The sequence below is a fragment of the Oncorhynchus keta genome, unplaced genomic scaffold (genome assembly GCF_023373465.1).
Source record: "Oncorhynchus keta strain PuntledgeMale-10-30-2019 unplaced genomic scaffold, Oket_V2 Un_contig_27937_pilon_pilon, whole genome shotgun sequence".
In the NCBI taxonomy this organism is placed as follows: Eukaryota; Metazoa; Chordata; class Actinopteri; order Salmoniformes; family Salmonidae; genus Oncorhynchus; species Oncorhynchus keta.
In genome coordinates, this window is record NW_026285770.1 from 34874 (window position 1) to 46113 (window position 11240).

Genomic DNA, 11240 nt, shown 5'->3' on the forward strand with positions numbered 1-11240 from the left:
CAGTTGGGTTCTACCAAGGACCAGGCCGTTAGGACCTGATTGGTGCGTAGTCAGTTGGGTGTAACAGCCATGTCCAGAGTTAATTAAAGGAGATGGAAGTTGACTCAGCAGAATGTGACTGTGGTCTTGACTCATGACTGCCGCTGTGGCGGTAATATGGGCACCACAACCGCCCCAGACACAAATACCAGTATAGGAACGAGTCAACAACACGATTTGGGTTTAACAGAATATGAGCTACATGAAAAGGAGCATTTTTCACGCGACAGTTTTTTTAGTTTTCTAGGACAACTGACTGAGATCAATGTTACACTGTGCATAGAATGAAAACACCACATCTTCCAATCGAGCATTTTTGAAGGGACAATATACAGTTCATATAACCAATGTTTTAACTCAAGGACTTTGTGAAGGACCTTCACAGGTTCACAGGCCTAATCTTGAAGGATATGGCTTTCACAGAGTAGAAGGTCTTCCATCCTCCAGTTGACTCCATCTGTGAGTTCAATCCCCACGTATAAAGACCGTTTGGGTTTGAGAAGTAACACGCGTCGCAAGCCAATAACCTCCGACCGCGCTGACCGCACACTTGGTGCCCTGGTCTCGGTCGAAGGTGGAGAACTTCATACCGCTGTGGTAGGTGAGGGAGTCCCCTTGGTTCAAGCAGGAAACACAGGTCAGATGTTATGGAACCTATCAGAGCCCTGGTCAAAATCAGTCTACTATGTCACAGTGTGATCTAGGACCAGCCCCCTCCGTCATTTCTATGTAATACTATACACTATGATCTCTAATAAACTGATCCCAGATCAGCTCTAAGATGGTGTATCTGTACGGTCCCCCCCTGTCCTTTCTATGTAATACTATTCATTAGGATCTCTAATAAACTGATCCCCAGAACTGATCCCAGATTCAGCTCTAAGATAGTGTATCTGTACGGTCAGCCCAGTCCTTTCTATGTAATACTATTCATTATGATCTCTAATGAAACTGATCCCAGATCCCAGATCAGCTCTAAGATAGTGTATCTGTACGGGTATTCACTGGAATCAAACAGAACCGAATGAGGGAACTTAGCTGAACTCTGAACTAATGAATACAGCCCAGATGTTTCTCTAAGGAAGTTCAACTGTTCTCATCTGAACTCTGACTAATGAATACAGCCCAGATGTTTCTCTAAGGAAGTTTAAACTGTTCTCATCTGAACTAATGAATACAGCCCAGATGTTTCTCTAAGGAAGTTTAAACTGTTCTCACCTGCTCCTCCATCTTTAAAGCCAGTAACCTGGAGTTTGTAGCCATCCAGTTCAGGATCTGTGACTTTGGGAGAGATGGCGAAGGAGGAGTAGAAAGCGTAGGCTTTCTGTCCGTCAAAGTCCTCCATGTCCACCCTCAACTCGTAATTCTTTTTCAGGGTCAGGAGGTAGATGGTGTCCAGACCTGCATCGAACAGACGAGAGGGGAACCTTTTTATTTAGAACAGAGATATTCAACTCTTACCCTTACCAGGTTCACAGGCTGCTGGTTTTTCTTCTACCTGGTAATTAATATCACCCACCTGGTGTCCCAGGTCTAAACCAGTCCCTGATGAAGAGGAACAATGTGAAAAAATGTAGTGGGCGCTGGCGTCGAGGTCAAGAGTTGAGTTTTTAAAAGGATCTCCATTTCTATCATGCAGATGTCTTTGGTCAGCACAGGAGAGCCATGTCTTTGGTCAGCACAGGAGAGTCATGTCTTTGGTCAGCACAGGAGAGCCATGTCTTTGGTCAGCACAGGAGAGTCATGTCTTTGGTCAGCACAGGAGAGTCATGTCTTTGGTCAGCACAGGAGAGCCATGTCTTTGGTCAGCACAGGAGAGCCATGTCTTTGGTCAGCACAGGAGAGCCATGTCTTTGGTCAGCACAGGAGAGTCATGTCTTTGGTCAGCACAGGAGAGTCATGTCTTTGGTCAGCACAGGAGAGTCATGTCTTTGGTCAGCACAGGAGAGTCATGTCTTTGGTCAGCACAGGAGAGTCATGTCTTTGGTCAGCACAGGAGAGTCATGTCTTTGGTCAGCACAGGAGAGTCATGTCTTTGGTCAGCACAGGAGAGTCATGTCTTTGGTCAGCACAGGAGAGTCATGTCTTTGGTCAGCACAGGAGAGTCATGTCTTTGGTCAGCACAGGAGAGTCATGTCTTTGGTCAGCACAGGAGAGTCATGTCTTTGGTCAGCACAGGAGAGTCATGTCTTTGGTCAGCACAGGAGAGTCATGTCTTTGGTCAGCACAGGAGAGTCATGTCTTTGGTCAGCACAGGAGAGTCATGTCTTTGGTCAGCACAGGAGAGTCATGTCTTTGGTCAGCACAGGAGAGTCATGTCTTTGGTCAGCACAGGAGAGTCATGTCTTTGGTCAGCACAGGAGAGTCATGTCTTTGGTCAGCACAGGAGAGTCATGTCTTTGGTCAGCACAGGAGAGTCATGTCTTTGGTCAGCACAGGAGAGTCATGTCTTTGGTCAGCACAGGAGAGTCATGTCTTTGGTCAGCACAGGAGAGTCATGTCTTTGGTCAGCACAGGAGAGTCATGTCTTTGGTCAGCACAGGAGAGTCATGTCTTTGGTCAGCACAGGAGAGTCATGTCTTTGGTCAGCACAGGAGAGTCATGTCTTTGGTCAGCACAGGAGAGTCATGTCTTTGGTCAGCACAGGAGAGTCATGTCTTTGGTCAGCACAGGAGAGTCATGTCTTTGGTCAGCACAGGAGAGTCATGTCTTTGGTCAGCACAGGAGAGTCATGTCTTTGGTCAGCACAGGAGAGTCATGTCTTTGGTCAGCACAGGAGAGTCATGTCTTTGGTCAGCACAGGAGAGTCATGTCTTTGGTCAGCACAGGAGAGTCATGTCTTTGGTCAGCACAGGAGAGTCATGTCTTTGGTCAGCACAGGAGAGTCATGTCTTTGGTCAGCACAGGAGAGTCATGTCTTTGGTCAGCACAGGAGAGTCATGTCTTTGGTCAGCACAGGAGAGTCATGTCTTTGGTCAGCACAGGAGAGTCATGTCTTTGGTCAGCACAGGAGAGTCATGTCTTTGGTCAGCACAGGAGAGTCATGTCTTTGGTCAGCACAGGAGAGTCATGTCTTTGGTCAGCACAGGAGAGTCATGTCTTTGGTCAGCACAGGAGAGTCATGTCTTTGGTCAGCACAGGAGAGTCATGTCTTTGGTCAGCACAGGAGAGTCATGTCTTTGGTCAGCACAGGAGAGTCATGTCTTTGGTCAGCACAGGAGAGTCATGTCTTTGGTCAGCACAGGAGAGTCATGTCTTTGGTCAGCACAGGAGAGTCATGTCTTTGGTCAGCACAGGAGAGTCATGTCTTTGGTCAGCACAGGAGAGTCATGTCTTTGGTCAGCACAGGAGAGTCATGTCTTTGGTCAGCACAGGAGAGTCATGTCTTTGGTCAGCACAGGAGAGTCATGTCTTTGGTCAGCACAGGAGAGTCATGTCTTTGGTCAGCACAGGAGAGTCATGTCTTTGGTCAGCACAGGAGAGTCATGTCTTTGGTCAGCACAGGAGAGTCATGTCTTTGGTCAGCACAGGAGAGTCATGTCTTTGGTCAGCACAGGAGAGTCATGTCTTTGGTCAGCACAGGAGAGTCATGTCTTTGGTATCACTGAGAGTCATGTCTTTGGTCAAAGAGTCATGTCTTTGGTCAGCAAAATAAATTCTTTGGTCAGCACAGGAGAGTCATGTCTTTGGTCAGAATGGAGAGTCATGTCTTTGGTCAGCACAAGAGTCATGTCTTTGGTCAGCACAGGAGAGTCATGTCTTTGTCAAAAATCATGTCTTTGGTAAAGGAGAGTCATTTGTCTTTGGTCAACAGGAGAGTCATGTTTTGGTTACTACATGAGACCATGTCTTTGGTTCACAGGTTTTCATGTCTTTGGTCAGCACAGGAGAGTCATGTCTTTGGTCAGCACACTGGAGAGTCATGTCTTTGGTCAGCACAGTGAATATATTATTACATATTTTTGAATATACTTATTACAGTCATATTAGTGATAGTTTGTCTTTGGAATATATTATTCAGCATAGGATTATATCTATGGTAGTGAGATATGTATTTATCATATTAGTGAACATATTATTGGTCAGCATTAGTGAATATATTTTTACAGGAGAGTCATCTTTGGTTACTACAGGATATCATTATTACATATATTAGTGAATATATTTTTACATATATTAGTGAATATATTAGTCAAATACAAGATATTATTTATCATATTAGGAATCATGTCTATGGTACATAGGATTAGTGAATATATTATTACATATATTAGTGAATATATTATTATATATATTAGTGAATCATGTTTTTACAGGAGATCATGCTTTAGTCAGAATAGATTATTCTTTGGTCAGCACAGGAGATATGTTTTTGTACAGTTATTTTTGAACTGCTTTGGTCAGTGTGAGAGGTGTTGTCTTTGGTCAGCACAGGAGATATTGGTCTGTTGTCTTTGGATTTCAGCCAGTTGGGAGCCCATGTCTTTGGCCCAGCCTAACTCATGTCTTTGGTCACAACAACCTCACTAACAGAGAAGTCAATTTAACAAAACCACTGATTAATTTTATTATCCAGGAGAGGTTTTCCATGGAGATCTGTCTTTGATGAGGCTTTTGAAAGAAGTCTTTGGTCAGCCAGTACTCTCCTGCTTTGGTCAGCCAAAGTTCATGTACTTTGGTCCCATCCTCTGTAGAGTTCACTGTTCCATCCATCCTCCTCTGAAACACCTGGAAGGATGTCTTTGGTCAGCACAGGAGAGTCATGTCTTTGGTCAGCACAGGAGAGTCATGTCTTTGGTCAGCACAGGAGAGTCATGTCTTTGGTCAGCACAGGAGAGTCATGTCTTTGGTCAGCACAGGAGAGTCATGTCTTTGGTCAGCACAGGAGAGTCATGTCTTTGGTCAGCATCAGGAGAGTCATGTCTTTGGTCAGCACAGGAGATCATGTCTTTGGTGCACAGGAGAGTCATGTCTTTGGTCAGAAGGAAGTCAGTCTTTGGTCAGCACAGGAGAGTCCTGATCTTTGGTGCACAGGAGAGTCATGTCTTTGTCATGCTACTGGTCTGTCTTTGGTCAGACTCATGTCTGGTCCAGGGGCTGAGTCATGTCTTTGGTATGGTCTGGAGAGTCATGTCTTTGGGCACAGGAGAGTCATGTCTTTGGTCTGGAGGTTGAGGCCGACTCTTGTCTTTGGTCAGAGGAGAGTCATGTCTTCTGGGGCACAGGAGAGTCTGGTCTTTGTCAGCACAGGAGAGTCATGGTCTGGACAGGAGAGTCGACTTTGGTCAGGTCAGGAGAGTCATGTCTTTGGCAGACAGGAGAGTCATGTCTTTGGAGGGGAGAGTCATGTCTTTGGTCTGCACAGGGGTTGTCTTTGGTCAGACAGGAGAGTCTGGTTTGGAGGGGTTGAGGCCGAGTCATGTCTTTGGTCTGATGGGTTGAGGAGACTCATGTCTTTGGTCTGGAGGGGCACAGGAGAGTCATGTCTTTGGTCAGCACAGGAGAGTCATGTCTTTGGTCTGGTCTGGAGGGTCTTTGAGTCAGCCAGGAGAGTCATGTCTTTGGTCTGGAGGGGCTGAGGCCGACTTTGGTCTGGTCTGGAGAGGTTGGTCAGCCGACTCTTGTCTGGTCTGGTCAGGGGCACAGGAGACTCAGTCTTTGGTCTGGAGGGGTCATGTCTTTGGCAGCACAGGAGAGTCTGGTCTGGAGGGGCACAGGAGAGTCATGTCTTTGGTCAGGGGCTGAGAGTCATGTCTTTGGTCTGGAGGGCACAGGAGAGTCATGTCTAGTCTGGTCTGGAGGGGTCATGAGGTCAGCACAGGAGAGTCTGGTCTTTGGCACAGGAGAGTCATGTCTGGTCTGCACAGGGGTCATGTCTTTGGTCAGCACTCTCATGTCTTTGGTCTGCACAGGAGAGTCATGTCTGGTTGGAGGGGTCAGCACAGGAGAGTCATGTCTGGTCTGGAGGCACAGTTGAGTCATGTCTTTGGTCTGCAGGGGAGAGGTCATGTCTTTGGTCTGGAGGAGGCTGTCTTTGGTCAGCACAGGAGAGTCATGTCTGGTCTGGAGAGGTCTTTGTCAGGCCAGGAGAGTCATGTCTTTGGTCTGGAGGGGCATGTCTTTGGTCAGCACAGGAGACTCATGTCTGGTCTGGAGGGGCTCATGTCTGGTCTGGAGGGGCTGAGGCAGGAGACTCATGTCTGGTCAGCACAGGAGGGTCTTTGGGCCGAGTCATGTCTGGTCTGGAGGGGCTGTCTTTGGTCAGCACAGGAGACTCATGTCTGGTCAGGGGCTGAGGCCAGGGTCTGGAGAGGCCGACTCTAGTATGGTCTGGTCAGCACAGGAGAGTCATGTCTGGTCTGCACAGGCTGAGCATGACTCTGTTGGTCTGGAGGGGCACAGGAGAGTCATGTCTTTGGTCAGCACAGGAGAGTCATGTCTGGTCTGGTCAGGCACAGGAGACTCATGTCTGGTCTGGAGGGGCTGTCTTTGGTCAGCACTCATGTCTTTGGTCTGGAGGGGTCATGTCTTTGAGGCACAGGAGACTCATGTCTGGTCTGCACAGGAGGGTCTTTGGGCACAGGAGAGTCATGTCTGGTCTGCACAGGGGTCATGAGGTCCACTCATGTCTGGTCTGGAGGGGCTGAGTCATGTCTGGTTTGGGCAGGAGCCGACTCATGTCTGGTCTGGAGGGGTCATGAGGCCGACTCATGTCTGGTCTGGAGGGGTCATGTCTTTGGTCAGGCACAGGGAGTCAGGAGTCTGTTTGGAGGTCATGAGGCCGTCTCTAGTCTGGTCTGGAGGGGCTGAGGCCGACTCTAGTCTGGTCTGCACAGGGAGTCAGTATGGTCTGGAGGGGTTGAGGCCGAGTCATGTCTTCGGTCTGGTCTGGAGGGTCTTGGGCCAGGAGAGTCATGTCTGGTCTGGAGGGGCTGAGGCCGATGTCTGGTCTGGTCAGCTGAGGCCGAGTCATGTCTGGTCTGGAGGAGAGTCATGTCTGGTCAGGGCACAGGAGAGTCATGTCTGGTCTGGAGGGGCTGAGGCCGACTCATGTCTGGTCTGGAGGGTCTGAGGCCAGGAGACTCATGTCTGGTCAGCACAGGAGAGTCATGTCTTTGGTCAGCACAGGAGAGTCTGTCTTTGGTCAGCACAGGAGAGTCATGTCTTTGGTCAGCACAGGAGACTCATGTCTGGTCAGCACAGGAGAGTCATGTCTTCTGGTCAGCACAGGAGAGTCATGTCTGGTTGGTCAGGGGCACAGGAGAGTCATGTCTTTGGTCAGCACAGAGAGTCATGTCTGGTTGGTCAGGGCTGAGGCCGACTTCTTGTATGGTCTGGAGGGGCTGTAGGCCAGTCAAAAGTTTGGTCTGTTGGAAAATAAAGGCCAGTTGAAGCTGGTCTGAGAGAATGCAGAGAGTGAACAAAGCTGGTCTGAACAGGGGGATGGCTACTCCTGTTTCTTTTTTCCTGGTGACTACATGATTCCATTCCTTTCATTATTTAATAGTTTGATGTCTTCACTATTATTCTACAATGTAGAAAATAGTCTAAATAAAGATAAGGGGTTGAATGAGTAGGTGTGTCCAGACTTATGACTGGAAGTGAATATATTATTATATATATTAGTGAATATATTATTATATATATTTTTGTACATGTCATTTTGAACTGCTTTGGAGTAGTGTGGGAGGTTGCTTTTCTAGACAGCACTGGTTTTACACACCGACTAAAGGATTTGGTCCTGTCAGGGATTTGGCCCTATTAAATTTGGCCCTTTTTGATTTGGTCTGTTGTGATTTGGCCCTAATGTGATTGGAGGCCCTGTTGTGATTTGGCCCTGTTGTGTCTGTTTAGGGGTTGTGAGGCCCTGTTGGTGGGTTGAGGCCCTGTTGTGATTTGTTGTATTTGACCCTGTTGGGATTGGCCCTGTTGGGATTTGGCCCTGTTGGGATTTGGCCCTGTCTGGGATTTGGCCCTGTTGTGATTTGGCCCTGTTGGGATTTGCCTAACTACTGACAGTCTGGTCAACCTCACTAACAGAGGTCAATTTAACAAACCAATGATTAATTTATATTATCCAGGGGTTTTCCATGGATGATCTGTCCTTGATGAGGCTTTTGAAAGGTCCTTTACCCAGCCAGTACTCTCCTGCTGCGTGTCCAAAGCCGTTCTTGTACTGGTCCCATCCTCTGTAGAAGTTCACTGTTCCATCCATCCTCCTCTGAAACAGTCTGGAAGGAGGGGAAGAGGAGAACTTAGTATGGTCTGGCCATGTCGTGGAGTACTGACTCAGGAGGTCAGGGGGTTGATCAGACCTCTAATCTGGCAGAAAACAGTTGTCTTAAAATACTTCAACAAGATCAGTCTGTCGATGTAGCATGTTTTTGTTGATGCTATCTGGTCTGGAGGGGCTGAGGCCGACTCTTGTCTGGTCTGGAGGGGTAGAGGCCGACTCTAGTATGGTCTGGAGGGGTTGAGGCTGACTAGTCTGGTCTGGAGGGGCTGAGGCTGACTCTAGTATGGTCTGGAGGGGCTGAGGCCGACTCTTGTCTGGTCTGGAGGGGTTGAGGCTGACTAGTCTGGTCTGGAGGGGTTGAGGCTGACTAGTCTGGTCTGGGGGTTGAGGCTGACTAGTCTGGTCTGGAGGGGCTGAGGCCGACTCTAGTCTGGTCTGGAGGGGTTGAGGCTGACTAGTCTGGTCTGGAGGGGTTGAGGCTGACTAGTCTGGTCTGGAGGGGCTAGAGGCCGACTCTAGTATGGTCTGGAGGGGCTGAGGCCGACTCTTGTCTGGAGGGGCTGAGGCCGACTCTTGTCTGGTCTGGAGGGGTAGAGGCCGACTCTAGTATGGTCTGGAGGGTTGAGGCTGACTAGTCTGGTCTGGAGGGGTGAGGCTGACTCTAGTATGGTCTGGAGGGCTGAGGCCGACTCTTGTCTGGTCTGGAGGGGTTGAGGCTGACTAGTCTGGTCTGGAGGGGTTGAGGCTGACTAGTCTGGTCTGGGGGCTGAGGCCGACTAGTCTGGTCTGGAGGGGCTGAGGCCGACTCTAGTCTGGTCTGGAGGGGCTGAGGCTGACTAGTCTGGTCTGGAGGGGTTGAGGCTGACTAGTCTGGTCTGGAGGGTAGAGGCCGACTCTAGTATGGTCTGGAGGGGCTGAGGCCGACTCTTGTCTGGAGGGGCTGAGGCCGACTCTTGTCTGGTCTGGAGGGGCTGAGGCCGACTGTAGTCTGGTCTGGAGGGGCTGAGGCCGACTGTAGTCTGGTCTGGAGGGGCTGAGGCCGACTGTAGTCTGGTCTGGAGGGGCTGAGGCCGACTCTGTCTGGTCTGGAGGGGCTGAGGCCGACTCTTGTCTGGTCTGGAGGGGTTGAGGCCGACTCTGTATGGTCTGGAGGGGTTGAGGCCGACTCTTGTCTGGTCTGGAGGGGTTGAGGCCGACTCTTGTCTGGTCTGGAGGGGTTGAGGCCGACTCTTGTCTGGTCTGGAGGGGTTGAGGCCGACTCTTGTCTGGTCTGGAGGGGTTGAGGCCGACTAGTATGGTCTGGAGGGGTTGAGGCCGACTAGTATGGTCTGGAGGGGTTGAGGCCGACTCTAGTCTGGTCTGGAGGGGCTGAGGCCGACTCTAGTCTGGTCTGGAGGGGTTGAGGCCGACCTAGTCTGGTCTGGAGGGGCTGAGGCCGACTCTTGTCTGGTCTGGAGGGGCTGAGGCCAACTGTAGTCTGGTCTGGAGGGTTGAGGCTGACTAGTATGGTCTGGAGGGGTTGAGGCCGACTAGTATGGTCTGGAGGGGTGAGGCCGACTCTAGTCTGGTTTCTGGCTGAGGCCGACTCTAGTCTGGTTTGGAGTGGCTGAGGCCGACTCTAGTATGGTCTGGAGGTGAGGCCGACTCTAGTATGGTCTGGAGGGGTTGAGGCCCTCTTGTCTGGTCTGAACACTGGTTATGTACTCCGTTTAAATAGTTTCCTACTAGGTGACCTACTCACAGTCCATTTCCCTCCGTCAGGTGTCCATATCACAGAAGACGTATCGAGGAGAGTTGGGTCCAGCAGGGTACATCCTGTAGACACCACTGGTCTTAGAGCCGTCGTTGTAGATATCAGCACAGTCCAGAGGCTGGAACATCAGCCCTTTAGAATCGGCTACTGACAGCAGCAACACATGGAGGTTCCCTCAGGGCCTGGAACACAGAGAGCCTATTAAATGTGGATTTATTTCCTCCCGTCTAGAATGTTCCCTATCACGTGGAGAATCCTCAGGGCCTGGAACACAGAGAGCCTATTAAATGTGGATTTATTTTATGTAAGTCTGTGTGTAAAAACATAATAATCTTCTGCTCAATATATGGAAATGTGTGTCTGTTTACATATAAACAGTCTGTAGTGGTAAAATGTTTCAGTTGTAAAATGAAGCCTTCAACTTACATGCATATTGTCGGGACGGTGAGCTCTCTTTTCTCTCTTTCTCCTTTCTCCAGTTGGTTTTCAAGCCCGACAAGAAAAATAATGTGATTGTGGCTCTTATCCATCCTTTTTGTGTACTTTTAGAAGGGGTGGGTTGATCCTGATTGGCTGATTTTATTATCAGGGAAGTCACGATTTCACAATATGGACATTTCCACTTCTGTAGTTTCCTGGACTCTGTCTTTTTAAACACAGTTTATCTTCTATCCATACAGCCAAAGTTTTCCTCCCATGTTTCACCATAACATGCGTGTACTCTACCTTTCTGCTCATATTTTGTTAGTCAATTGTTGAATGTTGTTTACACAGTCCGTTTCCTCTCCCGTCAGGTTCCCTATCACGTCCGTTTCCCTCCCGCCAGGTTCCCTATCGCGTCCGTTTCCCTCCCGTCAGGTTCCCTATCGCGGTCCGTTTCCCCTCCCGTCCGGTTCCCTATCGCGGTCCGTTTCCCTCCCGTCTGGTTCCCTATCGCGTCCGTTTCTCCCTCCCGTCAGGTTCCCTATCGCGTCCGTTTCCCTCCCTCCCGTCTGGTTCCCTATCGCGTCCGTTTCCTCCCTCCCGTCAGGTTCCCTATCGCGTCCGTTTCCCTCCCTCCCGCCAGGTTCCCTATCGCGGTCCGTTTCTCCCGTCAGGTTCCCTATCGTGGTCCGTTTCCCTCCCTCCCGTCAGGTTCCCTATCGCGGTCCGTTTCCCTCCCTCCCGTCAGGTTCCCTATCGCGGTCCGTTTCCCTCCCTCCCGTCAGGTTC

General features: G+C 49.7%; 1 pseudogene; it reads right to left on the minus strand.

The window, feature by feature from the left end:
• Positions 1-418: 418 nt before the first annotated feature.
• On the minus strand, positions 419-10153 carry LOC127923017 (microfibril-associated glycoprotein 4-like; annotated as a pseudogene).
• Positions 10154-11240: the final 1087 nt, after the last annotated feature.